Here is a 16,436-nt window from a genome sequence, read left to right on the forward strand (position 1 = left end):
AGGGATGGCAAAGAGAGAGTACGGGATGGGGGAGAGAGATTGAAAGTAGGGGATGGGAGAGAGAGGAAGTGTGAGAGAGAGTATAGGTTGGGAGAGAGAGAGATTAAGAGTAGGGGATGGGGGGAGAGAGAGTAGGTGGTGGGAGATAGAGTGGGAGAGGAAGAGTGAGAGAGAGGAGGATGGGAGTGCATGTGTGTGAAAAAGAGAGAGTAGGGAATAGGAGAGGGGGAAGATAGAGTAGCTCGAGAGAGAGTAGGGGATGGAAGAGAGAGTAGGTGATGGGAGAGGGAGTGGGAGAGGGAGAGAGAGGGGGGATGGAAATGTGTGTAAGAGAGAAAGAGAGAGAGAGAGAGTAGGGGATAGGAGAGAGTGTAAAAATGTGAGAGAGGGTAGGGGGTAGTGAGAGAGAGAGAGAGAGTGTATGTGAGAGTGAGAGAGAGTGAGAGTGAGAGTGAAAGTGAGAGTGAGAGAGAGAGAGAGAGAGAGTAGGTAGTGGGAGAGGGAGAGAGAGTGAGAGACAAAGTAGGGGATGGGAGAGGAGAGAGGGGAGATGGGTGTGTGTCTGAAAGAGAGAGAGAGTAGGGAATGAGAGAGGGGAGAGAGAGATAGAGAGAGTAGGGGATGGGAGAGAAAGAGAGTAGGCAATGGTAGAGGGAGTGGGAGAGGGAGAGAGAGGGGGGATGGGAGTGTGTGTAAGAGAGAAAGTAGGGGATGAGAGAGAGTGTGAGAGTGTGAGAGAGAGTAGGGTGGCAGAGAGAGAGAGAGAGAGAGAGAGAGAGAGAGAGAGAGAGAGAGAGAGAGATAGTAGGCGGTGGGGGAGGGAGTGGGAGGGAGACAGGGGGGAATGGAAGTGTGTAAGAGAGATAGAGTAGGGGATGGGAGAGAGTAGGTAGTGGGAGAGGGAGTGCGAGAGAGAGAGAGAGGGGGGGGGAATGCCAAGAATGTGTACAAGAGAGATAGAGTAGGGGATGGGAGAGAGTGTGAGAGTTTAAGAGAGAGTAGGGGGTGGCAGCGAGAGCTTGTATGGAGAGAGAGAGAGAGAGAGAGAGAGAGAGAGAGAGAGAGAGAGAGAGAGAGAGAAGGGGATGGGAGAGAGTGTGAGAGAGATTAGGGGATGGAAGAGAGAGAGAATGAGAGTAGGGGATGGGAGAGAGAAAGTAGAGAGGGAGAGAGAGAGAGTACTTGAGAGAGAGAGAGAGATAGTAGGCGGTGCAAGAGGGAGTGCGAGAGGGGGATGGGAGTGTGTGTGTAAAATCTAAAGAGTAGGGGATGGGAGAGGAGAGAGAGAGGGGGGATGGGAGTGTGTGTGTGTCTATGAAAGAGAGAGAGTAGGGGATGTGAGAGGGGAGAGAGAGAGTAGGGGATGGGGGAGAGAGAGTAGGTAGTGGGAGAGGGAGTGGGAGAGGGAGAGAGAGAGGGACGGAAAGGGAATGTGTGTAAGAGAGAGAGTAGGGGATGGGAGAGAGTGAGAGTGTGAGAGAGAGTATGTGGTGGCAGAGAGAGCTCGTACAAGATGGGAGAGAGAGAGTGAGATTAGGGGATGGGAGAGTGTGAGAGAGAGAGTAGGGGATGGGAGAGAGAGAGAGAGAGAGAGAGAGAGAGAGAGAGAGAGAGAGAGAGAGAGAGAGAGAGAGAGTAGAGAGGGAGAGAGAACTTGAGAGAGAGATAGTAGGTGGTAGGAGAGGGAGTGGGAGAGGGAGAGGGAGAGAGATAGGGGGGATGGGAGTGTGTGACAGATCTAGAGAATAGGGGATGGGAGAGAAGAGAGTTGGGGGATAAGAGTGTGTGTGTCTATGAAAGAGAGAGAGTAGGAGATGGGAGAGGGGAGAGAGAGTAGGGGATGGAGGATAGAGAGTAGGCGGTGGGAGAGGGAGAGAGTGAGAGTAAAGGATAGGAGAGTGTGTGAGAGAGAGTAGGGGAAGGGAGAGAGTGTGAGAGAGAGTACAGAGAGGGAGATAGAGAGAGGGGGATGGGAGAGAAGAGAGAGAGGGGGGGAATGGGAGTGTGTGTGTGTGTGTGTCTATGAAAGAGAGAGAGTGTGATAGTGCAAGAGAGAATAGGGGGAGGCAGAGAGAGAGAGAGTACATGATGGGAGAGACAGAGTGAAAGGATGGGAGAGAGTGAGAGAGAGTAGGGGGTGGCAGAGAGAGAGTATAGGATGGGATAGATAGAGTGAAAGGATGGGAGAGAGTGTGTGAGAGAGAGAGCAGGGGATGGGAGAGAGTGTATGAGAGAGTTGGGAATGGGAGAGAGAGAGTAAGAGTAAGGGATGGGAGAGAGAGTGAGTAGAGAGGGAGAGAGAACTTGAGGGAGATAGATAGTAGGTAGTGGGAGAGGGAGTGGGAGAGGAGGAGAGAGAGGGATGGGAGTGTGTGTGAGAGATCTTGAGAGTAAGGGATGGGAGAGGGGAGAGAGAGAGGGGGGATGGGAGTGTGTATCTGCAAAAGAGAGAGTTTAGGGGATGGGAGAGGGGAGAGAGAGAGAGAGAGAGAGAGTAGCAGATGGGCAAGAGAGAGACTAGGTGGTGGGAGAGGGAGAGAAGGGTGGATGGGAGCATGTGTAAGAGAGAGTAGGGGATGGGAGAGAGAGTGAGAGAGAGTAGGGAGAGGGAGATAGAGAGAGGGGGATGGGAGTGTGTGTTACAAATAGATAGAGAGTAGGGGATGGGAGAGAAGAGAGAGGGGGGATGGGAGTGTGTGTGTGTGTGTGTCTATGAAAGAGAGAGAGTAGGTGGGAGAGAGTGTGAGAGTGTGAGAGAGAGTAGGGGGTGGCAGAGAGAGAGTGTGGGATGGGGGAGAGAGAGAGTGAGTAGAGAGGGAAAGAGAGAGCTTGAGAGGGAGATAGTAGGCGGTGGGAGAGGGAGTGGGAGAGGAGGAGAGAGAGGGGGGATGAGAGTGTGTATCTGTAAAAGAGAGAGTTTAGGGGATGGGAGAGGGGGGAGAGAGAGAGAGAGAGTAGCAGATGTGAGAGAGAGAGTAGGGGATGGGGAAGAGAGAGAGAGATAGTAGAAAGTGGGAGAGGGAGGATGGGAGTGTGTGAGAGAGATCTAAAGAGTAGGGGATGGGAGAGGAGAGAGGGTGAGAGAGGTAGAGAGAGTAGGTGGTGGGAGAGGAAGAGCGAGAGAGAGAGTAGGGGATGGGAGAGGGGGGAGAGAGAGTGTAGGGGATGTAGGGGATAGGAGAGGGGAGAGAGCGTAGGGAGAGAGAGAGAGAGTAGGGAGGATAAAGAGTAGGGAGGATGGAGGGTGATGTGTTTTCACATATGCATACAAACTATAGTGCATACATGCTTTATAGTGCATACACACTATATGAAATCATTTTAAAATGTTCAAAAAACAACTTTGGGACCCATTTCATCCATTCTCTGCTTTTGGTCTATTGTGCACTCTGTTATTCCAACAAAAATCACGGGTTTCAACATAGCAAACACTATTTCAACACTTTTTGAAGCTAGCAAACACCAAATTCAATCATTGGATACACAATTTGAAGAGTTTTTGAATATTCCTTGTATAGAAAAGGTTAGTGCAATCCATTTTAAATATTGTTTGTCGATATATAGATACAAATTTGATTATAATTTGACATGTTCTTTAATATATAGTGAATTCATTGAAAATTGTATGTTTGAATGAAATGTTATTTCGAAATGCTTAGAAATTTGACAAGTCATTTGATATATATTGTGTATTCATTCAAATAAATATAATTTTTATATGTATTTGAATAATTTTTAATTTACACATTTTAAGTAATTCAGATGTTTGAATAATTTGACATGTAGAAATCATCATCATGCCAAGGAAGAAATCAAAAACTCAAACAAATGAAGATAGGGAGAGAGATTTGGAAATTAAAAGAGATAAAATGAAATTACTACATGAACAAAGAAAATTGCAAAGCAATAATAAAGAATTTACTTTCGAAGAGGATCAAGAACCACCAGTACAAAGAAACAAAGAGGAAGAATTAGAAAGACAAAGAGAACGAATGAGACTATTACACTCAAGAAGACAATTGAATTGTGAAGCTACACCATCTTCCAATGTTGGAGTCATATCGTCCGCTACACCATCTTTCAATGTTGAAGTCATATCGTCCTCTCATGTTGAAGAGACATTGATTTGTAGATCTGACGATATAAAACACTCCATCATGTTATGTTGAAAGCACAACATCAACACATTAAGTAGGTGATATTCCATCTTTCACATCTTATTGCCAAGGCACATCATCTTCGGTTCAAGGTACGCAATACACTCAACCTTATATTGATGTTCAAAATGTTGAGGGAATTGAAGAGATTAGATCACTTTCTAGAATTTGTTTTAGAAGACCAAAATATTTGATTAATATTGATACTAACATTTTGAAATCAATACCTGACAAGATTAGCAAGCATACTTGTCAAAGAAAAGTTAATCGTACATGGAGATTATTTTTTGAAGAATTAAATATTATAGGTCAATGCCAATTATTTGTTGAAATGATGAGAAATTTGAAATTTAGGCCTATCATGAAGATTCTTGGGCTAAGAACGATGGACGATTCAAATGAAAAAAGCATTGTAAAGAATCTAATGAGTGTTTATGACAAAGTGGGTTCTAAATCACGCACCAAAGATAGTAATATCACAAGATGAGTACTTACATCGACAATAGTAAGTAGCCAAATGAAGAAAGCTTGATGAGAAAGACAAGCAAAACATTAAAAATTGGTAGAGGTACTCTAAGGAGAGCCATGCTAAGGCGTGGGAGATTGGAAGATCCAACAAAAAATGAGTTATGGACATTTAGTGGTAGACTACTGCGAAAGGATAAAGAAATTAGTGAAGCCTTGAAATCATTGATTGAAGATTTTTGGACAAATAACACACGTGTTTCCCTTAATCAAAGAGATGTTGTAAGAAGGAGGATTGGTAGCCAAAATCGCGACCCACATGCGAAACATTTTTTGGACTCAACTCAGACACAATTTTTTGAAAAATTTATTAGTATGTATCCTCAAATTTGAATAAGTCAAAGATTTTTTGAGATGGGTAAACCTTTTTATGTGAAGATAAATCACACACGCACAACTTGTTGTAGGATACATATTGAATTTTCTAACCATTTTGATGATTTTTTTCATATATGCATATTTTTGCATTCTCAGCCTGTTTTGCAGGATTGTGACATGAATGAGCCACCAAGATCTTCAAGGGAATTTATATCCAACATTTTATGTGAAATAGGGGACAGCCAACAATTTTACAAGACATCATGCTTGGATGGTACATGCTTATTTTGTGGTTCTTTGCAACTTTTATCAACTTGTCAACATATGGATAGTACACATGCAATTAGAAATGAAATAGTAGATTATAGAAAATTTAAGACAATGACATAAGCTCTGAAAGATGGGAAACATGGTAAAAGATGTGATTTAGTCAATGAAAAGATTCCAGTGTATGAGTTCATGTAGATTTTTCGTGAAAAGATTATTTACGAGTATGCAAGGCATACCCATAGAGCTTGATGGCTGGATTTACAATTCAAGTTGTGTAAAGATACGTTTCCATTGGATACCATTGTTTCAGTTGTAGATTTCACAGAGAACTACACACTATAACCACAAAATGAGGTGCAAGCAGAGTATTATACTTCTCAACAGGTTTCCATATTTGTTCACATAACATTCATGCATTCACCTACAAGTATAGAGGATGACAGGAAGATTTTGAGGGAGTACCATTTTTACATTAGCAATGATCGATCACATTCTACGAAGTTTGTACATGGTTGTTTTCAACTATTTTATGGAGATTTGGCTAACAGGGGCATAACATATCGTCAGCACATTATTTGGTCAAACAATTGCACATCTCAATTCAAGAATGCACAGATGTTCTATTGGTTGAGCAGGATGCAAAGGTTGTGTAGAATTCAATACATGTGGAATTTCACAGAGGCTAATCATGGTAAGGGAGAGCACGATGGTGCAGGTGCATGCATTAAAAGAGCCTTGGCTCATGACGAACTAAAGTACAAAGATGGAGCAATATTGATAGATGCAAAATCCATTGTCCAATGGTGTAACGCTACAATGGATCCATGTAAGGAAGGTGAGTCTATGGTTCATAAGTCTTTTTGGTTGATAGATAATACTAACATTGCAGCATATCAGGATTGTTGCACACTAATAGGATCTAGTGAGTTACACTCTTTTAGAAGCTCTGATATAGGTTCATGGAGTATCCACACACAAAAAATGGCATGCCATTGTCCATCATGTGCAAAGGAAAATTGGGATGATTGTGAGTCAATTGAATGGGTGGACAAATGGGATATACGGGTTTTGGGCCCAATTGACACATATCATCCCCCACAAGCATTGGAAATGGTAGAGATGGATTCGTCTATTGACTTTGACCACTTTTCAGATCTAGTGCAACCTGGTAATATATATATTTATATATCTTTGTAATTTCAATATGCAACTTTATAACTTTTACCTAAGTATTTTTTGAATTAATGACTGTATTTTGTGCATTTTTTATTGCAAGCCATGTTTTTGTTGTTATTGCACCTGAAGACAATGAAGAAGGGACATATTATTATTTGTATCATTATGTTGAAGCCAAACAAAAATTAGATCAGTCAGTTATAGATGGTGAAGGTTTAGAGTACCATGTCATTGTACTGGTTGTAACCAGCACATGGCTTAGACAATATTCTATGAAGAACCCTAACTTGTGGTTATTCAAGGATTGGCAAACAGAGAGGAAGATTCTTCATTATTCAAACCTTGTTGTCACATCAAATGTCCACTTGATAAAATATGGTGGAAAACCATGTAATAAGATTCTTTGGAAAGTTTGCGAGTTAGACCATGAGGTAATAGTTGAGACATTAAAATGTCGAGCAGATCCAGTTGGCTCATTAGATTGAATAGGGAGAGAGGGAGAGAGAGAAAGAGTGATTAATTGGATCCAAATACAATGTTGCAACCTCTTCACCAAGACTGTCCACATGACTAAGGTGGACTGTATTGTTATGATGTGTAAGTGATGATATTTAGTTTAAATCATAGATTTTATATTTTGATTTGTTTAGAATCTAGATACATTATTTGAATTTATATTAGATTTTTTAATAGGACCCATTTTTAGATTAGTCGTTTGAATAAGTAAAAGTTTACAATTTGTTGTTTAGATCAAAATGTAATGAAAGAACATGAAAATTGTTAGAATGTGAATGCTTTGTGATGTAAAGTCATGATTGTGTGCATGTAACCAGAAACTTCAAACTGGTGAAAGCAAGGATACAATGGGAGAAGTTTTAAATACTCATCAAGCAAGGGTTATCATACAATTCAGAAAGCAAGGATTTGTACAAAATGGATAATAAAGTCGAAGCACTAGTGATAAAAGGTGAGATGCCAAAATCATATGTGAAACGGTATTATCAATTCACATCCTCAATATTTATTAGTGCTTTTTGTTTAAGTACCATTTTGTGTTAATCATCTTATGCCTGGAATTGCAGAGGATCACAATCATCAAAAAGTAACAAGGAAAATGGGTCTCGATCTGATGATCAATTTGTAACATTTTAAGATTTAATTTTGTGGATTTTTCCCTCATGTTGTACATGATAGGTTTGTTCAAGTGACATATGATGAGGTTGTCTATACAACACAATGATTGAGTTGAAGTGATTTATGAAGTAAAGGGCTATTTAATGTAGCTATTTAAATCATGCATATTTGATGGCCATTTCTGATGCAGGGGCATCTAGGAGGGCAAATGAACAAAGGAGGACACCAAGGACTAAGGAGGATAAAATACAATAAAAAAAGTGAAGTGGAATGTCTTGAAGCCTATAATGGCCTAATGTAATGATGAATACAAAAATTTATGTAAAGGTCCTGATAAAGGTCTAAGGACCAAAATACAATGTAATAGGCGATAAATGCAATGTATTGGGTGGGGTAGTTTTCATAGTTAAATGCATTCAATAAATCCATTTGACCCTTCATAGGTTGATGGAATAGGCTAGGAGATTAGAACATTCATAAAAATGTATAGTTTGAAATTTAAATTTTGAATTCAAACAATTATATGGGCATTTTGGAGGGAATTAGCTTTTAGATTATTTTTAGGCTTAGCTAAGCCTCTAACTATTTAAAGTTGGTTGGGATAGGTAGAGAGAGTCTATTAAATGACCAAGACATCCTAGGTACAAGGGTTTGAGAGATTGGCAAAACCCTAGGTACAAGGGTTTCGAGAGATTGGTAAAACCCTATCTTTCAAAAGTTCTTCCTTATCCTTATAAATATTGGATTTGAGTGTAGTTTCAATATTTGGTAGGTTATTAACCAGAGTAGTCATCTCATAGAAAAAAAGTCTTCCAGCCTAAGCTTCTCTTGAAACTTTTTTTGAAGTTCTTAATTTCAAAATAGATATGACTTTTTCATTGTAACATGTAGGCACAAATCTCATAATTTTACTCATGTTCATCATCATCACTTAATGGTGTAGAGGCACCAAGGGCATTCTATGAAGATACATTCATTGAAGACACCAAGGACTAAGGATCCAATGGACTTCTAATACAAGGAAACTCTACCCTGCAAGTGGACTTAACTTCACAAGTCCAACCCTCAAACTTAGGGTACTCAAACAACTTGGATCAACACCTAGGAACTCCTAGCCACCAATAGGCCTATAAAGGAAAATACTTCTTAAATGGTTTCAACACTCAACTTTTTAGATGTAAATGGTTATTATAGACTCAAACCAACAAGAAAAATCCAAAACTTGAGGTTTCTCAACACTCAACAATCAAATTTCAAAATTGTTACCAACACTTCCTACTAGGATAATTTCTAGTTTTAACAATCAAAATCCCAAACCATACAAAGTACCCCCAACTATTTTTGCATTTTTAAACACTCTTCAACATCCCCTAAGAGATTCCAAAAGATTAACCACCAACTCGGCTCCAACATCAAGTTTTGCCCACTTTGTGTTATAATCCTAAATGGCCAGTTTAGGCTAGGTTACAAGGAAAACATAAAAAAATGGGTTCAATGACTTGGTTAAACCCCTTGGATCTCTGATATACATAAAAATTGTCCTTTTAAACCCTTCACCTAGGTCAGATTAATCAATTTGAGAGCCTGATCCTTCTTTTTCCTTCAAATCTAGACTAGACATAAGATTATGTTCAGTCTAGGGCTTGCTGGTAAAAATAGATGCCATGCTCCTACAGCCATGAATCTTTGCCATCTCAAAGAATCCTATCCTAACTTTCATTCCACAAATCAGCATTGAAATCCCATGGTGGGTTTGCAAGTTAGGATTCCATCTTGTTGAAACTCTCAAATTTGGTGTAAATCTGACCTACCTGCACTAAAATTGATATAACTTTTGTTGTATACAAGATAAAGACATAAAACCAATTGAAATGGAATCCTAACTCAACCCTATATCCAATAATATAAGACTTGTACCACCACCAATCCGTATAGGTCATACAAAATTGAAAAAATAGTAAAAAAGACATAAAATCTGAGTTTTTTATTCACCAATGTTGTCCACCGTCCATACAATGACCTTTTCCACATGTGGGGATCTTAAGTACATGAATTACAATAGTTATGACTTCAATTTGGATGGTTGGAACATGATACAACCTCATTTTTAGTTTGACAACTATTATTTGCAAAAATTGCTCTTTAGCAACTTTTTGCATTTTGCAATTTTTTGCACTTTTTTGCAATTTTCACGAACCTTTAACCCCATGGTGTCTTAATGTCTTAATGGTATCTTAGTGTAGTCCTTGTGAAAGTGAGTCAAGACTTGAGTGATCTTGTGGAGTATAGAGGGTTTGGATGGTAGTTTGAGTTGCTTGGTGATTCAAAGGTGCATTGGAGTTGTTTGGTGCTTCCAAAGTGCTGACTCTGCATCAACTGACCTCTACATCACTTAAGGTGCCATCTCTACTATCTCATACTCTTCCTAGGATCTCCCATAATTTATTTAGTATCCCTACACCTTTTTTTAACCTCATGGTTCCTATTTCCAACTACAAAGGATGGAATATCAACCTCTATATCCTCTTGATGCATTTTATGTTGCACTGGCTTTTCCATATTTTGTGAGTCCTCACCACATGATCCTACTTTGTACTAGTGAATATACTTAATATTTTATGCCTTTGACTTGGTCAATTTATCCTTGTAGATTTTATCAGCTACTCACTTTGATCATCCAGTAGAAAATATTTATACCTTCTAAATGCTTTTTCCTCCATGAGCTTAACATCACATCTGAGTATAACTCTTCTAGTGTTTGGAAGAAAATTCTTATATTCCTTTGAGGGTTTAATATACCAAAAAAATTACCCCATATCTATAGTCAGATCTTACTTAGTACATGTGTCTCCCCAACCTCGTCTGATCCCCTTTAGCGCTCGAACGTTCTCGGGCACGTCGAACTGGAATGTTCCTAAGGGTCACTAAATGCCATAGGGCTACAATCTTTGACGAGGCATATCTCTAAGCTCGTGCAAGGTATGGATGTGATTCTAGTTCCTACAAGACCGTGTTGTGGAGACCTACAATAACCTCTCACTTTTTGGAGATATCACACTCCATTTTCATTTTACAACACCATCTCGGGTGATGCTAAAACTTGCAATGTTGGCCAGTACAAAGTTGCCAACTGCCAAATCTCTCTCACCTTTCATCGTGGGATTGAACTGTCTGCTCCATTAGCTCTAGGTGGTTGAGTAAGCCTTGTCCCCAACCTCATCCTATCCCCTTCAATGCTCAAACATTCTTGGGCATGTCAAACCAGAACGTCCCTAAGGGTCACTAAATGCCTTAGGGTTGCGATCTTTGACGGGGCATATCTCAGAGCTCGTATGAGGTATGGATGTGATTCTAGTTCCTACAAGACCATGTTGCGGAGACCTACAATAACCTCTCTTTCTTTTTGGAGATCACACTCTATTTTCATTTTACAATGCCATCTCGGGTGATGCAAAAACTTGCAATGTTGGCCAATACAAAGTTGCCAACTGCCAAATCTCTCTCACCTTTCATCGTGGGATCAAATTGTCTTCTCCATTAGCTCTAGGTGGCTGGGTAAACCCTATCCCCAACCTCATCCTATCCCCTTTAGTGCTCGAACCTTCTTGGGCACGCTGAACTGGAACATCCTTAAGGGTCACTAAATGCCATAGGGTTGTGATCTTTGACGGGGCATATCTCAGAGCTAATGTGAGGTATGGATGCGATTCTAGTTCCTACAGGACTATGTTGTGGAGACTTACAAACCTCTCTCACTTTTGGGAGATCACACTCTATTTTCATTTTACGATGCCATCTTGGGTGATGCTGAAACTTGCAGTGTTGGCCAGTACAAAGTTGCCAACTGCCAAATATCTCTCACCTTTTATCGTGGGATCAAACTATCTACTCTGTTAGCTCTAGGTGGCTAGGTAAACCCTATCCCCAACCTTGTCTTGTCCCATTCAGTGCTCAAACATTCTTGGGCATGCTGAACCCGAATGTTCCTAAGGGTCACTAAATGCCATAGGGCTGCGATCTTTGATGGGGCATAACTCTGAGCTCATGTGAGGTATGGATGTGATTCTAATTTTTATAGGACCATGTTATGGAGACCTACAATAACCTCTCTCACGTTTTGGAGATCACACTCCATTTTCATTTTACGATGCCATCTCGGGTGATGTTGAAACTTGCAGTGTTGGCCAGTACAAAGTTGCCAACTGCCAAATCTCTCTCACCTTTTGTCGTGGAATCAAACTATCTGCTTCATTAGCTCTAGGTGGCTGGGTAAACCTATCCCCAACCTTTTCCTATCCCCTTTAGTGCTCAAACATTCTCGGGCATGCCGAACCAAAACATCCCTATCTTTCACGGGACATATCTCAGAGCTCGTGTGAGGTATGGATGCAATTCTAGTTCTTATAGGATCGTGTTGCAGAGACCTACACTAGCCTATCTCACTTTTTGGAGATCACACTCCATTTTCATTTTACGATGCCATCTCAGGTGATGCTGAAACTTGCAGTGTTGGCCAGTACAAAGTTGCCAACTGCCAAATCTCTCTCACCTTTGATCATGGGATTGAACTGTCTACTCTGTTAGCTTCAGGTGGCTAGGTAAACCCTATCCCCAACATTTTCTTGTCCCCTTCAATGCTCAAACATTCTCGGGAACACTAAACCAAAACGTCCCTAAGGGTCACTAAATGCCATAGGGCTATGATCTTTGACATGGCATATCTCATAGCTCGTGTGAGGTATAGATGCGATTATAGTTCCTACAAGACCATGTTGTAGAGACCTACAATAACCTCTCTCACTTTTTGGAGATCACACTCCATTTTCATTTTACAATGCCATCTTGGGTGATGCTGAAACTTGCAGTGTTGGCCAGTACAAAGTTGCCAACTGCCAAATCTCTCTCACCTTTCATTGTGGGATCAAACTATCTACTCCATTAGCTCCAGGTGGATGGGTAAACCCTATCCCCAACCTCATCCTATCCCCTTTAGCACTCGAACATTCTCAGGCATGCCAAATCAGAATGTTCCTAAGGGTCACTAAATGCCATAGGGATGCAATATTTGATGGGGCATATCTTAGAGCTCGTGTTAGGTATGGATGCAATTCTAGTTCCTATAGGACTATGTTGCAGAGACCTACAATAACCTCTCTCACTTTTTGGAGATCAGACTCTATTTTCATTTTATGATTCCATCTCAGGTGATGCTGAAACTTGCAGTGTTGGCCAGTACAAAGTTGCCAATTGCCAAATCTCTCTCACCTTTTGTCGTGGGATCAAATTGTCTACTCCATTAGCTTCAGGTGGTTGGGTAAACCCTATCCCTAACCTCATCTTGTCCCCTTCAATGCTCGAACATTCTCAAGCATGCTGAACCAAAATGTTCCTAAGGGTCACTAAATGCCATAGGGCTGAGATCTTTGACGAGGCATATCTCAGAGCTCGTGTGAGGTATGGATGCAATTCTAGCTCCTACAAGATCATGTTGCGGAGACCAAAAATAAACTCTCTCACTTTTTGGACATCACACTCTATTTTCATTTTACGATGCCATCTCGAATGATGCTAAAACTTGTAGTGTTGGCCAATACAAAGTTGCCAACTACCAAATCTCTCTCACCTTTCATCGTGGGATCAAACTGTCTACTCTGTTAGCTTCGAGTGGCTAGGTAAACCCTATCCCCAACCTTGTCCTATCCCCTTTAGTGCTCAAACATTCTCAAGCACATTGAACCAGAACGTCCCTAAGGGTCACTAAATTTCATAGGGTTGTGATCTTTGATGGTACATATCTTAGATCTTGTGTGAGGAATGGACGCAATTCTAGTTCCTACAGGACTGTGTTGCGGAGACCTACAATAACCTCTCTCTCTTTTTGGAGATCACACTTTGTTTTCATTTTATGATGCCATCTCAGGTGATGTTGAAACTTGCAGTGTTGGCTAGTACAAAGTTTCGAACTGCCAAATATCTTTCACCTTTCATCGTGGGATCAAACTATCTACTCTATTAGCTCTAGGTGGTCGGGTAAACCCTATCCCCAACCTCATCCTTTCCCCTTCAGTGCTCAAACATTCTCGAGCATGCCGAACCAGAATGTTCCTAAGGGTCACTAAATGCCATAGGGCTGCAATCTTTGATGTGGCATATCCCAGAGCTTGTGTGAGGTATGGATGTGATTCTAGTTCCTATAGGACTGCATTGCAAAGACCTACAATAACCTCTCTCTCTTTTTGGAGATCACACTTCATTTTCATTCTATGATGCCATCTCGGGTGATGTTGAAACTTGCAGTGTTGGCCGGTACAAAGTTGCCAACTGCCAAATCTCTCTCACCTTTCATCATGGGATCGAACTGTTTGCTTTGTTAGCTCTGGGTGGTCAGGAAAACCCTATCCCCAACCTCATCCAATCCTTTAGCACTCAAACATTCTCAGGCATGCCAAACTGGAATGTCCCTAAGGGTCACTAAATGCCATAGGGCTGGGATCTTTGATGGGGCATATCTTAGAGCTCGTGTGAGGTATGGATGCGATTCTAGTTCTTACAGGACCATGTTGCAGAGGCCTACAATAACCTAAGAGGAATTTAAGTCTAGAAAATTAGAGTAGGAGACCTACAAGGAATTCTATGATAGTCAACATTTTGTACTATATGAAAATTGGAGGGTTAAACCAAGAGTTGATTCTTAATCAGTTCAACATAAGGAAGGTGTCCCAATAGAAACTTTGGGTTGGTGAAGGCATTGGTGAAGAGTTATAGTTATTGGCTTGGAATAGGGCTAGTGTCCCTAAAACAAAAATGTGCAAGATCTTGATTGGAGAAGTACTCACCTTGGAGGAGTTCATAAATGACCCTATCACTTTGGATAGGCCACAAAAATGATATCCTAAAGGAGTAAGATATTAGGAAGGCCACAAGTTTAGTTTGGTAGATTAGGAAGAAGAAAGTGCTTAAACCTCACTTCTTGCTCACCATCTCTACATTAGTGAGGGGGAGATAAAGAGGATAGATGGCTACATAGATATGGAAAAAAATAGATATGGAAAAAATAGAAATATAAAGAGGGAGGGAATAAGAGAGAGTGAGATACAAGGATAACATGAGCCAAAACTACCAAATTTTAGTGCTTGAATCCTTCATTCAAAAATCGAAACCCAAATTTGAATACGAGTCTACAAAACAACATGTTCCTTCCACTTGTCATACTCTTTTATTTCCTTTTACAGATGCTCTATGATTTTCCATAACATGCACTGTAAATTCATTAACAAGTATAGCTCCCTCTTACAAGTATCTTATGTGTAATCTTAGATTCGTCCCCCTCTCATGTGAGATATCTCTCTTTCCTATACATCACAACTATTTATTAAACTTTTATTTTTACCTTAATTTAGTTACTATAGAATAATAACAACACATTCCAATCAACTAGTGATTATGTTACAATCATTAATGTATGAAAACACATAAAACTATTAGTGATTATGTTACATTTATGATTTTTAAAATGACTTTTTTTTGCAAATAATCCATCTTTTCTCTACTATCTTTGACATTTTTAAATTGATGATAAAGAATGGTGGTTACGTATTGAAGCTCAACAAGCTAATTGTGTTTTTTCTTCTTGTCTATATTCTTTTTGTAACAATGATTTTTCTTCTACACAAACTTTGTGACCACTTGTGATCAAATTTTTATCTTATTTTTAACATAAATGTTTAGAGAACTTTTGATCTAATTTTGTTGGATAGAGTAATTTCAAACAAAGATAATTGTCAATAGGCCATTGGTCTATTGATGAAGTTGAAATCTCTTTAAGCATCCAAAAAATATCATTTTTACTGAATGTAAGACAAAATTTTAAATGAAAAATCTTCCATCAAAAAATTATTTTCATAAAAGACTAAAAATCTATTATAACTAAATTATTTATTATTTATAAAGATTATAAAAATAAGTACTAGAGAAGAGCCACAAGTGACCATGAAGATTCATATTGTAAAAATGGTATAACTAAGCCTATAATGAAGAAATATCTAGAGCAAAATTGTATCCATTAAAATCTTTAATAATAAATTAAATCAAAATCAATAAAATTTATTACTTAAAGATATTCATAGTTCCATCTAACCACCTCCCAAATCAAAACATCATGGAGCCAAGATTGCAATCAAGGGACAAAAATAGACTTATTCAAAATAGCATCTACATATGGATTGTCATATAGCATAAGACTGCAATGAGCTCTACCTTGGACAACCTCCATGCAAATGTGCTGATCATTAGGATCATCATAATAAAACACCCACTTATCAACCATTAAATCATCTTCAGCTTCCAACTTACAGTATGCCCTTATTTTCACCTTCCCACCTCTCTTTGCAACATAAGCATGTTTCTTAACACTATCCTTATAACTCCAACACTTGCTGAACACAGAGAAGATGCATAGAGATAGAGGGAAACAAAAGAAGGTGTAGGTAGACATGAAGATTAAAGGAAATAAAAACATAGTGATAAATGAATAGAGATATAAGAAGAGGATGAATGTGAGATAAAATAGAAAGAGTTAGGGAGATGCAGAGAGACATCTAGATGGTGATATAGATTCATAGAGATCATCATATTAATACTTAGTTTTCTCTAATTCAAAAAATACTAAAGATATCATGCTAGAACTCTCTTATTGATTTTGTATCGACTTCATACTTAATTTGTCTTCTTTAGGTCATCCTTTTTAGGTTTAAGTGTATGTGCATACATTAGTGATTATTAGCAATTTTAAAACTTGATCTTCTTCTTATGTAACAATATTTCTATGCTTAGATGAATACACTATTTATTTGATTA

The sequence above is a fragment of the Cupressus sempervirens genome, chromosome 3, assembly GCF_028749045.1.
Source record: "Cupressus sempervirens isolate cs-2001-9-10 chromosome 3, ASM2874904v1, whole genome shotgun sequence".
NCBI classification, from domain to species: domain Eukaryota; kingdom Viridiplantae; phylum Streptophyta; class Pinopsida; order Cupressales; family Cupressaceae; genus Cupressus; species Cupressus sempervirens.